This window comes from Dipodomys merriami, unplaced genomic scaffold (assembly GCF_024711535.1).
Source record: "Dipodomys merriami isolate MVZ:Mamm:240054 unplaced genomic scaffold, mDipMer1.0.p SCAF_92, whole genome shotgun sequence".
In the NCBI taxonomy this organism is placed as follows: domain Eukaryota; kingdom Metazoa; phylum Chordata; class Mammalia; order Rodentia; family Heteromyidae; genus Dipodomys; species Dipodomys merriami.
Genome location: NW_027206535.1, coordinates 3,280,295 through 3,294,525, shown reverse-complemented (window position 1 = coordinate 3,294,525; position 14,231 = coordinate 3,280,295). Strand labels below are relative to the sequence as shown.

The following is a 14,231-nucleotide window of genomic DNA, read 5'->3' as shown; positions in this document are numbered from 1 at the left end:
AGGGCTTAGAGCAATTAAAAAAATATTTACACACACACACATTTTTCCTTGCAACCTTAAAAAACCTACCACCACAACAAAACAGGCATTTGTGTTGTAACAAATGAGGGAGCTTTTGAGCTCAAATAGTAATGACCATGTTCCTATTAGAAGTAGTAACTGAGAAGTGAAGCAGTTTATTATGGATCTCCTTTTTCTGCACCTATTCAGAGGTGTTTGTACTTGAAAATGGTAACTAGAAGAGAAATGCCTCCTGGATTTAACATCTGCAATTTGTTAAGATACTTCTGGAAGGTGGGTAGGAACAAGCCAAACTATTTCTGTTTTAATCATTCAGAATTGCTATAAGTTCCAGGATAGGTGAGTGAGAAGTGCTTTAAGGAAAAGCAAACTGCCAGGTGATAAAGCATTTAGTATCTATTAGCTGCCCCTTTGACTTCTCTCCTTTTTCCTGTATAGTTTTTTTGTTGCTCTGTTTTGTATGATATTGTAAAAATGCTGTATTCTTTCCCTACTATCTGCTGCAGAGTTAGAATTGTATAACAGGAAAATCAAGTACATGTGGAAGGAAAAATTAAAAAATTGTTTTAAGCATCTAAACAAGAATTCCAATTTGATGGTTCAGTTGGAATGAAAGTAGCTTTCATTTGCTATTGAGAACTCTATATTGTTAGAAATCAACGATCAGTTTACTACCATCTTAAGTCTCTTTATATGCTTCCTAGATGTGGTGTATGAGGCAGTAGCTTTTGTTAGGTGGAAATGAGGAAGTAGGTATAAGAGTGTATAAAGAGGGGCTGGGAAAGTGGCTCAGTGATGGAGCGCTTGCCTTGCATGCCTGAGGTCCTGTGTTCGATTCCTCAGCACCACATAAGCAAAAAGAAAAAAAGCCGGAAGTGGCACTGTGACTCAAGTGGTAGAGCGCTAGCCTTGAGCTGAAGAGCTGAGGGACAGCGCCCAGGCCCAGAGTTCAGGCCCCACGACCGGACCCAAAAAAAAAAAAAAAAGAGTATATAAAGAGAATATACAGTTAGTTTTTTTTTTTTTTTTATTTTTTTATTGTAAAGATACTATACAGAGGGTTACAGTTACATGAGTGAGGTAATGAGTACACTTCCTCTTGAACATTGTTACCCCCTCCATTGTTTTCCCCCTACCATCCCCTCCCTCCCTCCCTTCCCCGAGGTTCTTTTTTTTTTTTTTTTTTTTGATTGTGATTAAGTGATTACTTAATTTCCGGAAATTCACAGGATTGTGGAATAATGATGCTCATTTAAAGTCACAAGTTCATTCTAACTTTCCTGGAGCAAATTGTCTATCACAGTCTGTAATATATAACGGTGCTCACATGTTATATACCATATATGTGATCAGCAGCATGGGGATATTTGGTAGTGGTTCAACCAGATGAGTGGGAGTTCTTTGTTTCTTTTTCTTTTTTTTTTTTTTTTTTAATTTCTGGTCCAGTCGTGGGGCCTGAACTCAGGGCCTGGGCGCTGTCCCTCAGCTCTTCAGCTCAAGGCTAGCACTCTACCACTTGAGCCACAGCACCACTTCTGGCTTTTTTCTTTTTGCTTATGTGGTGCTGAGGAATTGAACCCAGGGCCTCATGCATGCAAGGCAAGCGCTCTACCACTGAGCCACCTTCCCAGCCCGAGTTCTTTGTTTCTTAAGTCCTGTTTGTTTTGTCATATCACCTAACATTTTGGATTTATCATCCACTTATCAGGGAGACCATGTACTGTTTGTCTCTTCGTTCTTGGCTTACCTCGCTCAACATGATTCCTTCTAGCTCCATCCATTTCCCTGCAAATGCCATTATTTTGTCATTTCTAATGGCTGCATAATATTCCATTGTGTATAGATACCACAATTTTTGGATCCATTCATCTGTGGTGGGGCATCTAGGTTGTTTCCATATCCTAGCTATTGCGAACAGTGCTGCAATAAACATGGAAGTGCACGTGTCCTTGTATATTGGTTCCTGTTGTTCAGGGTAGATGCCTAGAAGTGGTATGACTGGGTCGTAAGGGAGGTCAATCTTTAGCTTTCTAAGGACCCTCTAGACTGCTTTCCAAAGTGGTTGTATAAGTGTACATTCCCACCAGCAGTGTAATAGCGTTCCTCGTTCTCCACATCCCCTCCAGCATTTGTCGTTGGCTGATTTGTGGGTAAGGTGGTATCTCAGGGTTGTCTTTATTTGCATTTCCTTCACCACCAGGGATGATGAACATTTCCTCATGTGTTTCTTTGCCATTTTTATTTCTTCATTTGAGAAGTCCCTCTTTAGTTCCCTTGCCCATTTAGTAATTGGTTTGTTAGGTTTGGGAGGGATTAGTTTCTTGAGTTCCCTGTATATACAGGATGTTAACCCCTTGTCTGATATATTGCTGGTAAATATTTTTTCCCAATTAGTTGGTTGTCTTTCTAGCTTGGTTGCGATAGCTTTATCTGTGCAGAAGCTTTTTATTTTAAGGTAGTCCCATTTGTCGAGTCTCTCTCCAACTTGTTGTGACCCTGGGACTCTGTTCAGGAAGTTTACAGTTAGTTTTATGTGCATTTACTTTGGCCCCTCTCTTGACCATTTGGGATAATGGCTCTGATGGACAAGGATTGCCTAGGGAGTTTTAAGTGGGAGAAAACTTTTGTACTAGTTTGAATCCTATAATAAGGGTTTGTCAGGTTGCAGTCCAGAGGAAGTTCCTTAATTCCATTGGAAACTTACGTTTCTTTCTTTTTTTTTGTTGATCGTGGGGCCTGAACTGTGGGCCTGGGTGCTGTCCCTCAGCTCTTCAACCGTAGACTAGCACTCTACCACTTGAGCCTCAGCCCCACCTCTGGCTTTTTCTGCTTATGTGGTGCTGAGGAATCTAACTGAGGGCCTCGTGCATGCAAGGCAAGCACTCTACTACTGAGCCAACTTTCTAGCCCCTTCTGTTTCTTTTCTTTAAAAGCTTATAGAATTTGTTTGCTGCTTTATAGACAGGGTCTCAATAAGCAGTCCAGGCTAATCTCAAAGGTACATGCCTAAAAATCCCATCACTAAGGAGGCTGAGGCAGGAGGATCTCAAGTTCAAGGCCAGTTTGGGCTACATAGTGAGACCCTGTCTCAAAAAATTAAGAGGAACACAACTGAATAAAGGAAGGTATACTTAGGGGAGAAATCCAAAGGCAGAATTCCTCAGAACAACTTTGTCAGAACAAATACTAGGAAATAAAAACATTTTTTTTTTTTTTGGCAGGGGGAGGTAAGAGGTAAGAGTACAGGAATGGAGGGAGAAGAGGTGAGCAAATGCAGTCATTGTATTCAGTGTATACTGTAAAAAATGAACTATGGCCAGATACTGGTTGATTACCTATGATCCTAGTTATTCAGAAGGCTGAGAGCTTAGAATCCCCATTCAAAGCAAGCCCAGGCAGGAAAAACCATTGAGATGCTTTATCTCTAATTAACTATCAGAAAATCAGAAGTGGAGCTGTCACTTAAAGAAGTAGAGCACTAGTCTTGAGTAAAAAAGTTCAGAGATGGTGCTTAGACCCTGAGTTCAAGCCCCCGTGACTGACCAAAATATAAGAACTATGTAACTTCTGGATGCAGACAGTGGGGGAAAATGGGGAAGAGTGAAGAAAGGGGTGATGTACAAGAAAAATTACACTTATAATCTTACTCGTGGAATTATAGCTACTTAATAATAACTTTTTTTTAAAAATGCAAAACATTTAAGAAAAAAATTGCAACATTGCAGATTTTTGCTGGTGTTTTGTGATTCTTCTCTCTCCACTTCCCTAGCAGGGGTTGTAGGTGTGCAGCACTACACTTGGTTTGAGTATCTTTTTTTTTATTTGGTCAGCAAGTGCTCTACCACTTGAGCCACAGTGCCACTTCCGGTTTTCTGGTGGTCAATTGGAGATAAGAGTCTCACAGACTTTCCTGCCTGGGCTGCCTTTGAACTGTGATCCTCAGTTGTCAGCCTCCTGAGTAGCTAGGAGTACAGGAGTGAGCCACCAGTACCCAGCTAAGTTAACTTTTTGTGTGTGCAGGTTCTGTGGCCTAAACTCAGGGTATGGATGCTGTCCCTAAGGTTTTTTGCTCATGTACCACTTGAGCCACAGCTCCACTTTGAGCTTTTTGGTGGTCAATTTGGATAGAGTCTCATGGACTTTACTGCCCAGGTTGGCTTTGAACCAGTATTTTAGATCTCAGCCTCTTGAGTAGCTAGTATTACAGGTGTGATCCACCAGCATCCAGCTTTACGGGTTATACTTTTAGAAGCAGAATGGCTTCCTGATAAGTTTAACTTTTTTTTCTTTGATCAGAGATGGGTTTGTTGGGAAGGTTGAACAGCCCAAATTTATCTTTTTGAGTCAGTATTATCCCTTATAGTATTGTGATAGTATAGTAAAAGTTAACTTTATTTAATCTTGACCCTTAGTACATAGCTTTCCCCCCCAAACAGATTTATTTATTGTATATAGAAAATTCTATAGACAAACTGACCTGAAGCCAGTTGTTCACCTCTTGTCTAACCAATCAAACTAGATCACTTGTTATTACATAAATACTCATTTTGGTTTGTTCTGTCATATCCATTTCTTCCTGCTGAAAACCCCTTGTTCCTCACTACATCCATTATCTTTGGACACAAACATGCTTCAAAACATGATCCTTTCTTAGCCAGGTGCCTGTGGTTTATGCCTATACTTCTAGCTACTTTAGGAGGCCAAGATCTGAGGATTGTAGTCTGAAGCCAGCTTGAGCAGGAAAGTCCATGAAATTCTTATTTCCAATTGACTGCCCCCAAGAAGCCAGAAGTGGAGCTGTGATTCAAGTGGTAGAGCACTGGCCTTGAACATGAAAAATTCTTACATTTTGAGAGGTTAGTTTAAAAGCAACTCATATAAATACAAAAGTGCCCAATGTACATCAAGTGAATGATCCAACCATTGGAACGTCAATAGTTTTACAAGTATAATTTAATAGTTTTACAAGTTTTAATTAGCATTGGTAAGTTGAATTCCTATGACAGGCTTCTAGAAAAGTGACATGAGATGTCAAGAGGCCATCTTGTGCACTGCCACTGTTATGCCATCATGTTTCTGGATCATAATGTTCCTATTATCTGATTCTAGACATACCACAGGAATATCAGTGGGGTCAGAGGTTAGCTTGGCTGCTTGCTGAACAAGAACAGATAGCACTCCAGCATGTTCATCTGACAGAGTACCCTGGCAGCTCAGATTAAGTCCTTGTGAATCTGTGCACAAGACTCCAACAATGAATGGATTCTTCTTTGTGTCCTCCAGATGCTGCTCCAAAGTGGCTTCCATCCCGCCAGTGGCCGACCTCAGCCTGAGACCCCATGGCACTCCCAGCACATAGCTTTTTAATATTTGTGTGTTAAAATAGGAACTCTTCTATTTTTTTGAAGTACAATGGTTGTCTAAAGGAAAATTACTTGTACAGTATTTGTCAAACTATCGGCTTTATAGAATACTATTTTTGTATGTATGTATCTTTTGTGGGTTTTTTTTTTTTGTTGTTGTTGTTGTTTTTAGTAGTTCTAGAGCTTGAACTCAGGGCCTGGGCACTGTCCCTGAGCTTTTTTTGCTCATGGATAGCATTCTATCCCTTGAGCCACAGAGCCTTTTCTGGCCTTTTCTGTTAAAGTGGTACTGAGGAATCAAACCCAGGGCTTCATGTATGCCAGGCAAGCACTCTACCACTAAGCCACATTCCCAGGCGCCCCCCCCCCCCCCGCTCCCTTTTCTGGGGCAGTTGTGGTGCTTGAACTTTGGGCCAGGGCACTGTCCCTGAGCTCTTCAGCTCAAGGGGAGTGCTCTACCACTTAAGCTGAGGCACCACTTCTGGATTTGTGATAGTTAATTGGAGATAAGAGTCTCAGGGACTTTCCTGCCAGGGCTGGCTTTGAACCATTATCCTCAGATCTCAGCCTCCTGAATAGCTAGAATTACAGGCAGGAGCCACAGGCACCAAGCTCCCCCGCCCCTTTTTTTACATTTTATGTATTTCCTGACAAAATAACACTGAGAAGCGCACAGTAGTTCTGCAATATTTTGCAAAGAATGCACAAGCTAATCATGAGGAAATTTTAAATAGACCCAGATTAAGGAGCAGAAGGACAGGCAATAGTCTACAAACCTGTTCAGGTGCTAAAGACTAAGAAACTATCATGGATTAAAGGAGACCAAGGAAATAAGACAGCTCAATGAACTGTGAGATGATAAATTACAATTTGGATCTGCAAGAAATACTAGAAAACTGGTGAGATTTGAATAAGACATATTGATTAGTTAACCGTAAGGTATCTACACTATTTGTAATTTCAAAAATTACACTCTTAGGCATAGTAGCATGACCATCACTTCCCAGCTCCTCAGGTGGCTGAAGCAGTAAGGTTTCTTTTGTTGTCATCGTCGTTGTTGTTGTTGTTGCTTTGCCAATCCTAGGGCTTGAACTTAGAGCCTGGGTACTGTCCCTGAGCATCTCTGTGCCTCAAGGCTAGCTAGCACTTGAGCCACAGCGCCACTTCCGGCTTTTTCTGCTTATGTGGTACTGAGGAATAGAATCTAGGGCTCCATGCAGGCTAGGCAATCACTATACCACTAAGCACATTCCCAGCCCAGCAGTAGGGTTTCTTGAGCCCAGGAGTTTGAGAGAGCCTAGATATCACAACAGCATTCTTCTAAGGGGGAAAAGGTGTACTATGGTTACATGTTAAATGGGAATGAGATAAAACCTGTTTTGCGTTCTAAATGAAAAATTATTGTGTTGTGTGTATCTGTCTGTGTGTGCATGTGCATGTTGAACTTGGGTTCTGTTGAGTAGTGGTTTCAGTGGGAGGAGAGAGGGCTAATAAAGAGAGTGAGGATGAATATGGTCCAGCTAGTTTATTTAGTAAAGTCTGAAATAGAACATCGCTGTTGAAATTGTTTTAATAAGGGAAGAGTATAATAAGGGAGAGTGATAGGGTGAGCCAGCCGAGGCTGGCTTTAAACCACTACCCTCAGATCTCAGCCTTTTGAGTAGTTAGGATTACAGATGTGAACCACTGACAAAAGTTTTTTGTTTGGTTGATTTTGGTTTTTTTTTAGTGAATTCATTAACTATAAACGTGTTTTCCCTTTTAAACTACATATGTACGTATGTACCTGAGACCAGATTTTTTTCATGTACTTCAAAACAACATATAGGTGTTGTATGGAAGGAGAGAAGGTTAGCACTCCCCTTGAGGAGGATGGAAGAGGCCCTTAGGGCTGACAACATGCATACAATTAAGGCATTGGCACCTACTTCATGGCATCTAAACATTGTTTTGGGCTGGGAAGGTGGCTCAGTAGTAGAGTGTTTGCCTCACATGCATGAGGCCCTGGGTTCGATTCCTCAGCACCACATAAACAGAAAAGGTGGAAAGTGGGTGCTGTGGGTCAAGTGATAGGGTGCTAGCCTTGAGCTGAAGAGCTCAGGGGCAGTGCTCAGGCCCAGAGCTCAAGCCCCATGACTGAAACAACAACAACAACAACAACAAAAACCATATAGCAGTACAATGAATGAAGAAGTAGCTATAAGAATCTAGACATTGGGCCAGGCACTGGTGGCTCACACCTGTAATCCTAGCTATTCAGGAGGCTGAGATCTGAGGATCGCGGTTCAAAGCCAGCCAGGGCAAGAATGTCCGTGAAACCCTTTTTTTTTGGAGGGGGGGAGGGTCTCGGGTCATGGGGCCTGAACTCTGGGCCTGGGCGCTTTCCCTCAGCTCTTCAGCTCAAGGCTAGCACTCGAGCCACAGTGCCACTTTCGGCTTTTTTCTTTTTGCTTATGTGGTGCTGAGGAATTGAACCCAGGGCCTCAGGCATGCAAGGCAAGCGCTCTACCACTGAGCCACCTTCCCAGCCCCCATAAAACTCTTATCTCCAATAACCACCAGAAAAACGGAAGTGGCACTGTAGCTCAAGTGGTACAGCGCTAGCCTTGAGCTGAAGAGCTGAGGGACAGCGCTCAGGCCCAGAGTTTAAGCCCCATGACCGACCAAAAAAAAAAAAATCTAGACATTGGATTTGTAAAAATGGAAAATAATGCCACTATTCTCGCTAACTTGTTATTTGGGGAAAATAATTAAATACTAAAAGTAGATTTGTTATTTTAAAATGTTTTTTAAGAACCAAGCACCAGTAGCTCAAGCCTGTAATCATAGCTGCTCATGAGGCTGAGATCTGAGGATTGTAATTTGAAGCTATCCAGGGCAACAAAGTCTATGAGACTCTTACTTCCAATTAACTACCAGAAAGTCAGAAGTGGACCTATGGCTCAAGAATAAAGTGCTGCTGGGCGCTGGTGGCTCACACCTGTAATCCTAGCTACTCAGGAGCTGAGATCTGAGGATCATGGTTTGAAGCCAGCCTGGGCAGGAAAGTCTGGGAGATTCTTATCTCCAATTAACTGGAAAGACACTGGCTCAAGTGGTAGAGCACTTACCTTGAGCTGAAGAGCTCAGTGACAGTGCCCAGGCCCAGAGTTCAAGCCCCATGACCAACAACAACAACAACAAGTAGTATAGGGCTGGGAAGGTGGCTCAGTGGTAGAGTGCTTGCCTTGCATGCATGAGGCCCTGGGTTCGATTCCTCAGCACCACATAAGCAAAAAAAGAAAAAAGCCGGAAGTGGCGCTGTGGCTCAAATGGTAGAGGGCTAGCCTTGAGCTGAAGAGCTGAGGGACGGCCCCCAGGCCCAGAGTTCAGGCCCCAAGACTGGACCCAGGCATGGCGGTGTATGCATGTAATTCTAGCATATGGAGGCTGAGACTGGGGGAGAATTGCCAATGAAGACTTTTTTTTTTAATATATGGATCTCACTATTTTTTCCAGTCTGATATCAAATTTGTGAGATCAAGTGACCCTCCTATCTTAGCCTCCTAAGTCACTAGGGCTGTAAGTATGCATCACTATTCTCTATATGATAATTTTGAAAAACTAGAAACTCAGAGATGGAAACAAACTTATTGGTCACCAGACACTAGAGACTGGCAGGAATTTGATGGTAGAATGGGGGTTATGGTTCTGAAGGGGTAACACAAAGGATCTCAGAGCTTTGTGTTTGTTAGGCAGGCATTCTGCTGTTAGAGACAAGCCCCCCAGATCTTTTTACTTTAGGTTTTTGTTTTGTTTTGGCCATTGATGGAGCTTGAACTCTAGGCACTGTCCCTGAGCTCTTTTGCTCAAGGCTAGCACTCTACCACTTTGAGCCACAGCCCACTTCTGGTTCTCAGGTTTTCCTGTCTAGACTGGCTTTGAACCTCAATCTTCAGATCTCTGGAGTAGTTTAGGATTACAAGCTTGAGAGATACCAGCTGCCCAGCACACTTTAGTCATTTTTTTAAAAATAGGATCTTATATTTATTCCTGGGCTAGTCTAGATCTTGATCTTCCTACTTATGCTTTCTACCTATCTGGGATAATAGGCATACTTCCTAGCACCTGTTGTTTGGTTTGGTTTTGTCTGTTGTGAATATAAGAGTCTCACTGATTTTCCTGCTGGGTTTGAATCACAATCCTCATATCTCAGCCTCCTGAATAGCTAAGATTATAGGTGTGAGTCACTGATGCCCAGCTGTTTTGTTTTGTTTTATTGGTTCAGGTTGGAGTGTCATGAACTTTATGTCTGAGCTGGCCTGGAAATTCAGTTTTCCTAATCTCAGACTGCTGAGTAGTTAGGACTACAGGTTTGAGCCACCATACCCAGTAAAGTGTTGGGTTGTTCTGTATCTTGACTGTGGTAGTGTATGCATTACCCTACCAATGTGATAAAATTGTTGTTGTTGTTGTTTTTTTTGTAAATTAATTTAGGACTGGGAAGGTGGCTCATGCATGAGGCCCTGGGTTTGATTCCTCAGCACCACATAAACAGAAAAAGCCAGAGGGCTGGGAAGGTGGCTCAGTGGTAGAGCACTTGCCTTGCATGCTCAAGGCCCTGGGTTCGATTCCTCAGCACCACATAAGCATAAAGAAAAAAGCCGGAAGTGGCGCTGTGGCTCAAGTGGTAGAGCGCTAGCCTTGAGCTGAAGAGCTAAGGGACAGCACCCAGGCCCAGAGTTCAGGCCCTATGACCGGACCTAAAAAAAAAAAAGAAAAAGCCAGAAGTGGCACTGTGGCTCAAGTGGTAGATGGCTCCACTTGATCTGAAGAGCTAAGGGACAGCACCCAGGCCCAGAGTTCAAGCCCCACAACTGACCAAAAAAAAAAAATTAATTTATTGTTATTATAGAGGTGATATACAGAGGGATTACAGTTACACGAATCAGGTAATGAGTACATTTCCTTTTGTACTGTGTCTTCTGTTTCCTCATTCTCTCCCAGTGTCATCATGTCTCTACCCACAAGTTGTATAGTTTACTTTCATCAATGTCTAGTGAGCTCCATTGCTGCACTTTTTTCACTGTTTTTTTCTGTGTGCTCCCGCTCACCTTTCCAAAGATATATATGTGAATATACCATAAAATAAGGTAAAGAAGACAGAATCATCAAAAACTGAAAACAAAATTTTTTTTAGTTCCATATCTTGGAGTTTGTTTGGATATGTCTATTATTTTATATAAATATGAATTGGCATTTAGGCCTTGTGCTTTTGTGTTTTTCTTCTAAGATAACCTCTTTTGGTCTCACTGGGTATAAGTATCTAGAATCCTGTATAAGTTATTATATCCCAGTGCATTTTAGATCTATTTTCCTCAAGTCAGAGAGAACATGTGCCCGTTTTGTCTTTCTGATCTTGCCTTACCTTACTTAACATTATTTGTTTTAGTTCCATCCATTTCCCTGCAAATGACATTATTTTTCCTAATGGCTATGTAAAATTCCATTGTGTAGGCTAGGAATGTGGCTTAGTGGTAGCGTGCTTGCCTAGCATGCATGAAGCCCCGGGTTTGATGCGTCAGTACCACATTCACAGAAAAGGCCAGAAGTGGCACTGTGGCTCAAGTGGTAGAGTACCAGCCTTGAGCAAAAGAAGCTCAGAGACATTGCCCAGACCCTGAATTCAAGCCCCAGGACTGGTCAAAATAAAGAAAAAAAAAAAGCATTGTGTTATAGGTACCACATATTTTGGATCTGTTCATCCAGCATGGGGCATCTGGGCTGTTGTGAATAGTGTGGCAGTGCAGGTGCTCTTAACATGCCCCGCCTCATGATGTTCAGGGTAGATGCCCAGGAGTGGTAGGGCTGGGCTGTAGGGAAGGTCTTTATTTAGTTTTTTGAGGAGCCTCCAGACTGCTGTCCAGAGTGGTTGTACTAGTTTACATTCCTACCAGCAGTGCAGTAGGGTTCCTTTATCCCCACATCCCTGCCAGCATTTGTTGTTCAAATTCACAATGTTAGCCAATCCTCCTGGAGTGAGATGGAATCTCAGAGTTGTTTTGATTTACATTTCCTAATGGCCAGGGATGATAAGCATTTACTCATGTGTTTCTTTACCATTCTTAACTTTTCCTCCTGAGAAGTCTCTCCTTAGTTCCCTAGCCCATTTAGTGATTGGTTTATTAGGTTTGAGAGGGATTAGTTTCTTGAGCTCTTTGTATATATTGGATATTAGGCCTTTATCTGATATATTGATGGTAAAGATCTTTTCCCAGTTTGTTGACTTTCTTTCTAGTTTAGTAACTGTCCTTAGCTGTGCAGAAACTTTTTTTTTTTTTTTTTTTAATGTTGTCCCACTTGTCAAGCCTCTCTTGTCTGTTGTGCCATTGGGACTCTAATCAACAAGTTTCTACTTATACCTATAAGCTCTAATGTTTCTCCTACCTACCCTCTTGTAGTTTCAAAGTTTCATGTCTGACATTGAGGCCTTTGATCCACTTTGACTAATGTGATAAAATTGTATACAACTAAATACAGGGCAGAAGGTATGGCTCAAGTGGTAGAGATCTTGCCTAACAAGTGTGAAGTCCTGAGTTCAAACCTCAGTCTTGACTAAAAAAGAAAAGAAAATTAAGTGCAGATGATTATAAGTAAAACATTGTATCAGTGTTGATACTTGAGTTATAATAGTAGTTTTGCTTCTTTTTTGTGCCCATATTGGGGCTTGAACTCAGGGCCTGAATAGTCCTTTGGCTTTTTGGTCAAGGCTGGCTCTTAACAATTTAAGCCACAGCTCCGCTTTCAGCTTTTTTTGTGTGTGGGGGTCTGGTTGTGGGGCCTGAACTCTTGGCCTGGGTGCTGTCCCTCAGCTCTTCAGGTCAAGGCTAGCACTCTACCACTGAGCCACCTTCCCAGCCCCCACTTTCAGCTTTTTGATGATTAATCAGAGACGGACATTCCTTCCCCGGGCTAGCTTTGAACTGCAATCCTCAGATCTCATTCTTCTAAGTAGCTAAGATTACAGATGTGAGCCACCAGTACCCCGTGTGATAACAGTTTTGAAAGATGTTATGGTTGGAAGAAAACAAAGAATACTCTCAAGGCCGAATGTGTTGTTAAATGGCTGTAATCCCAGTACTAGGGAAGAAGAAGCAGTTTATATGACGTTTAGGGATTGGTGATGTAGCTCAGTAGTCTTACAAAGATGTACAAAGTTCTGCATTCCATCCCCAGCACCCAGAAAACCATCTGTTAATTGTTGCCACAAAAAATTGAAGTTAAGGACTGGGAAAGCGTCTCAGTGGTAGAGTGCTTGCCTTGCATGCATGAGGTCCTGGGTTCAATTTCTCAGCAGTACATAAGGAGAAAAAGCTGGAATTGGCGTTGTGGCTCAAATAAATGGTAGAATGCTAACCTTAGCTGAGAGCTAAGGGACAGTGACCAGGCCCAGAGTTCAGGCCCCATGACCAGCAAAAAAAAGAAAAAAGAAAATTGAAGTTAAATTTCATCAGTAATATTTCAGGTTGCCAGTTCCCCTGGTCCTTAATTCAGAGTTGAAGGACTCTTCCCTTAGAATCATTGAACCATTTTCAGATGTTATTCTTGGCAGTGGCTGAATCTCTTGCAGCCTCAACACATTTCTGTAGTTCCCACCACCTTGGGAGTTCAGTGATAGACACTATTCAAATACTTATTGGAACACCAAGATGATCTAAGGTTTGTCAGAAACCAGGAATTTCTTTTGTAGTTTAAAGCCTAGGAATAGTAACACCCCAAACTGAGACAATAATGTCTTAGACATTATTATCAACTGCTATCCCAGAATATGAACATTAGTAGGAAAATGGGATTCCCTTGTCAGCCACATGTTTAAACTGTCCTGTTGAGATAAGGGCAGTTTAGAATAGTGACCAGAAAACTCAGTGTCTTATTAACCTCCCTTCTATTTCATAGTCCAGGATATGTGTGTGTGTGTGTTTGTGTGCGTACACGCGTGCACATTCCTTTTAATTTTAAGAATAACGGCAGCTGGGTGCTAGTGGTTTACACCTGTAACCCTAGCTACTCAAGAGGCTGAGATCTGAGGATAGAAGTTCTAAGCCAGCCCAGGCAGGCAAGTCTGGGAGACTCCGATCTGCAATTAACTCTCAAAAACATTATAAATAGAACTGTGACTCAAGTGGTAGAGCACTAACCTTGAGCAAAAGAGCTCAGGGACAATACCCAGGCCCTGAGTTCAAGCTCCAGGATTGGCAAACACGTACAAAACAACATAAAATATTCATTTAGCAAAACTTTGTGGAAAGGAAAAATTTTGTGTGTGTGCTGGTCCAGGGGCTTAAACACAGGACCTAGGTGTTGTCCCTTAGCTTTTTTACTCAAGGCTAGTGCTCTACCACTTAAGCAACACTGCCACTTGCAGCTTTTTAGTGTTTGATTGGAGATGAGAGTCTCATGGATTTTCCTGCCTGATCTGGCTTCAAACCACTGCTTCTTAGATCCTCAGCCTCCTTAGTTGCTAGGATTATAGGAGATATGAGCCACCAGTGTCTAACTTGCAGAAGATTTTTTTTTTTTTTTTTTTTTTGCCAGTCCTGGAGCTTTAACTCAAGGCCTATGCTCTTGTCCCTGAGCCTCTTGGCACTCAAGGTGAGCTCTTCACCACTTAAGCCACAGTGCCACTTCTAGCTTTTTCTCAGTGGTTTATTGGAGGTAAGAGTCTCATGGACTTTCCTGCCCAGGCTGGTTTCAAACCATGATCCTCCTCAGATCTTAACCTCCCGAGTAGGGTTACAGGTGTGAGCCACTGGTGCCTGACTAGGAGAGGATTATTTTTGGGGGGGGGGGCGGGGATCAGACATGGGG

At 42.2% G+C, this 14,231-nt stretch overlaps 1 protein-coding gene, 1 non-coding gene and 1 pseudogene across 5 annotated transcripts in view; 2 read left to right on the top strand and 1 right to left on the bottom strand.

Moving 5' to 3' along the window:
- Gatad2b (GATA zinc finger domain containing 2B) overlaps positions 1-14,231 on the top strand; it is a 90,252-nt gene that overhangs the window by 44,342 nt on the left and 31,679 nt on the right. The window lies entirely within an intron of this gene.
- LOC138821538 (ragulator complex protein LAMTOR5 pseudogene) lies at positions 5,043-5,328 on the bottom strand (annotated as a pseudogene).
- LOC138821650 (U6atac minor spliceosomal RNA) lies at positions 7,213-7,336 on the top strand. Its single transcript, XR_011370176.1, has one exon. It is a non-coding gene; the product is annotated as a U6atac minor spliceosomal RNA (small nuclear RNA).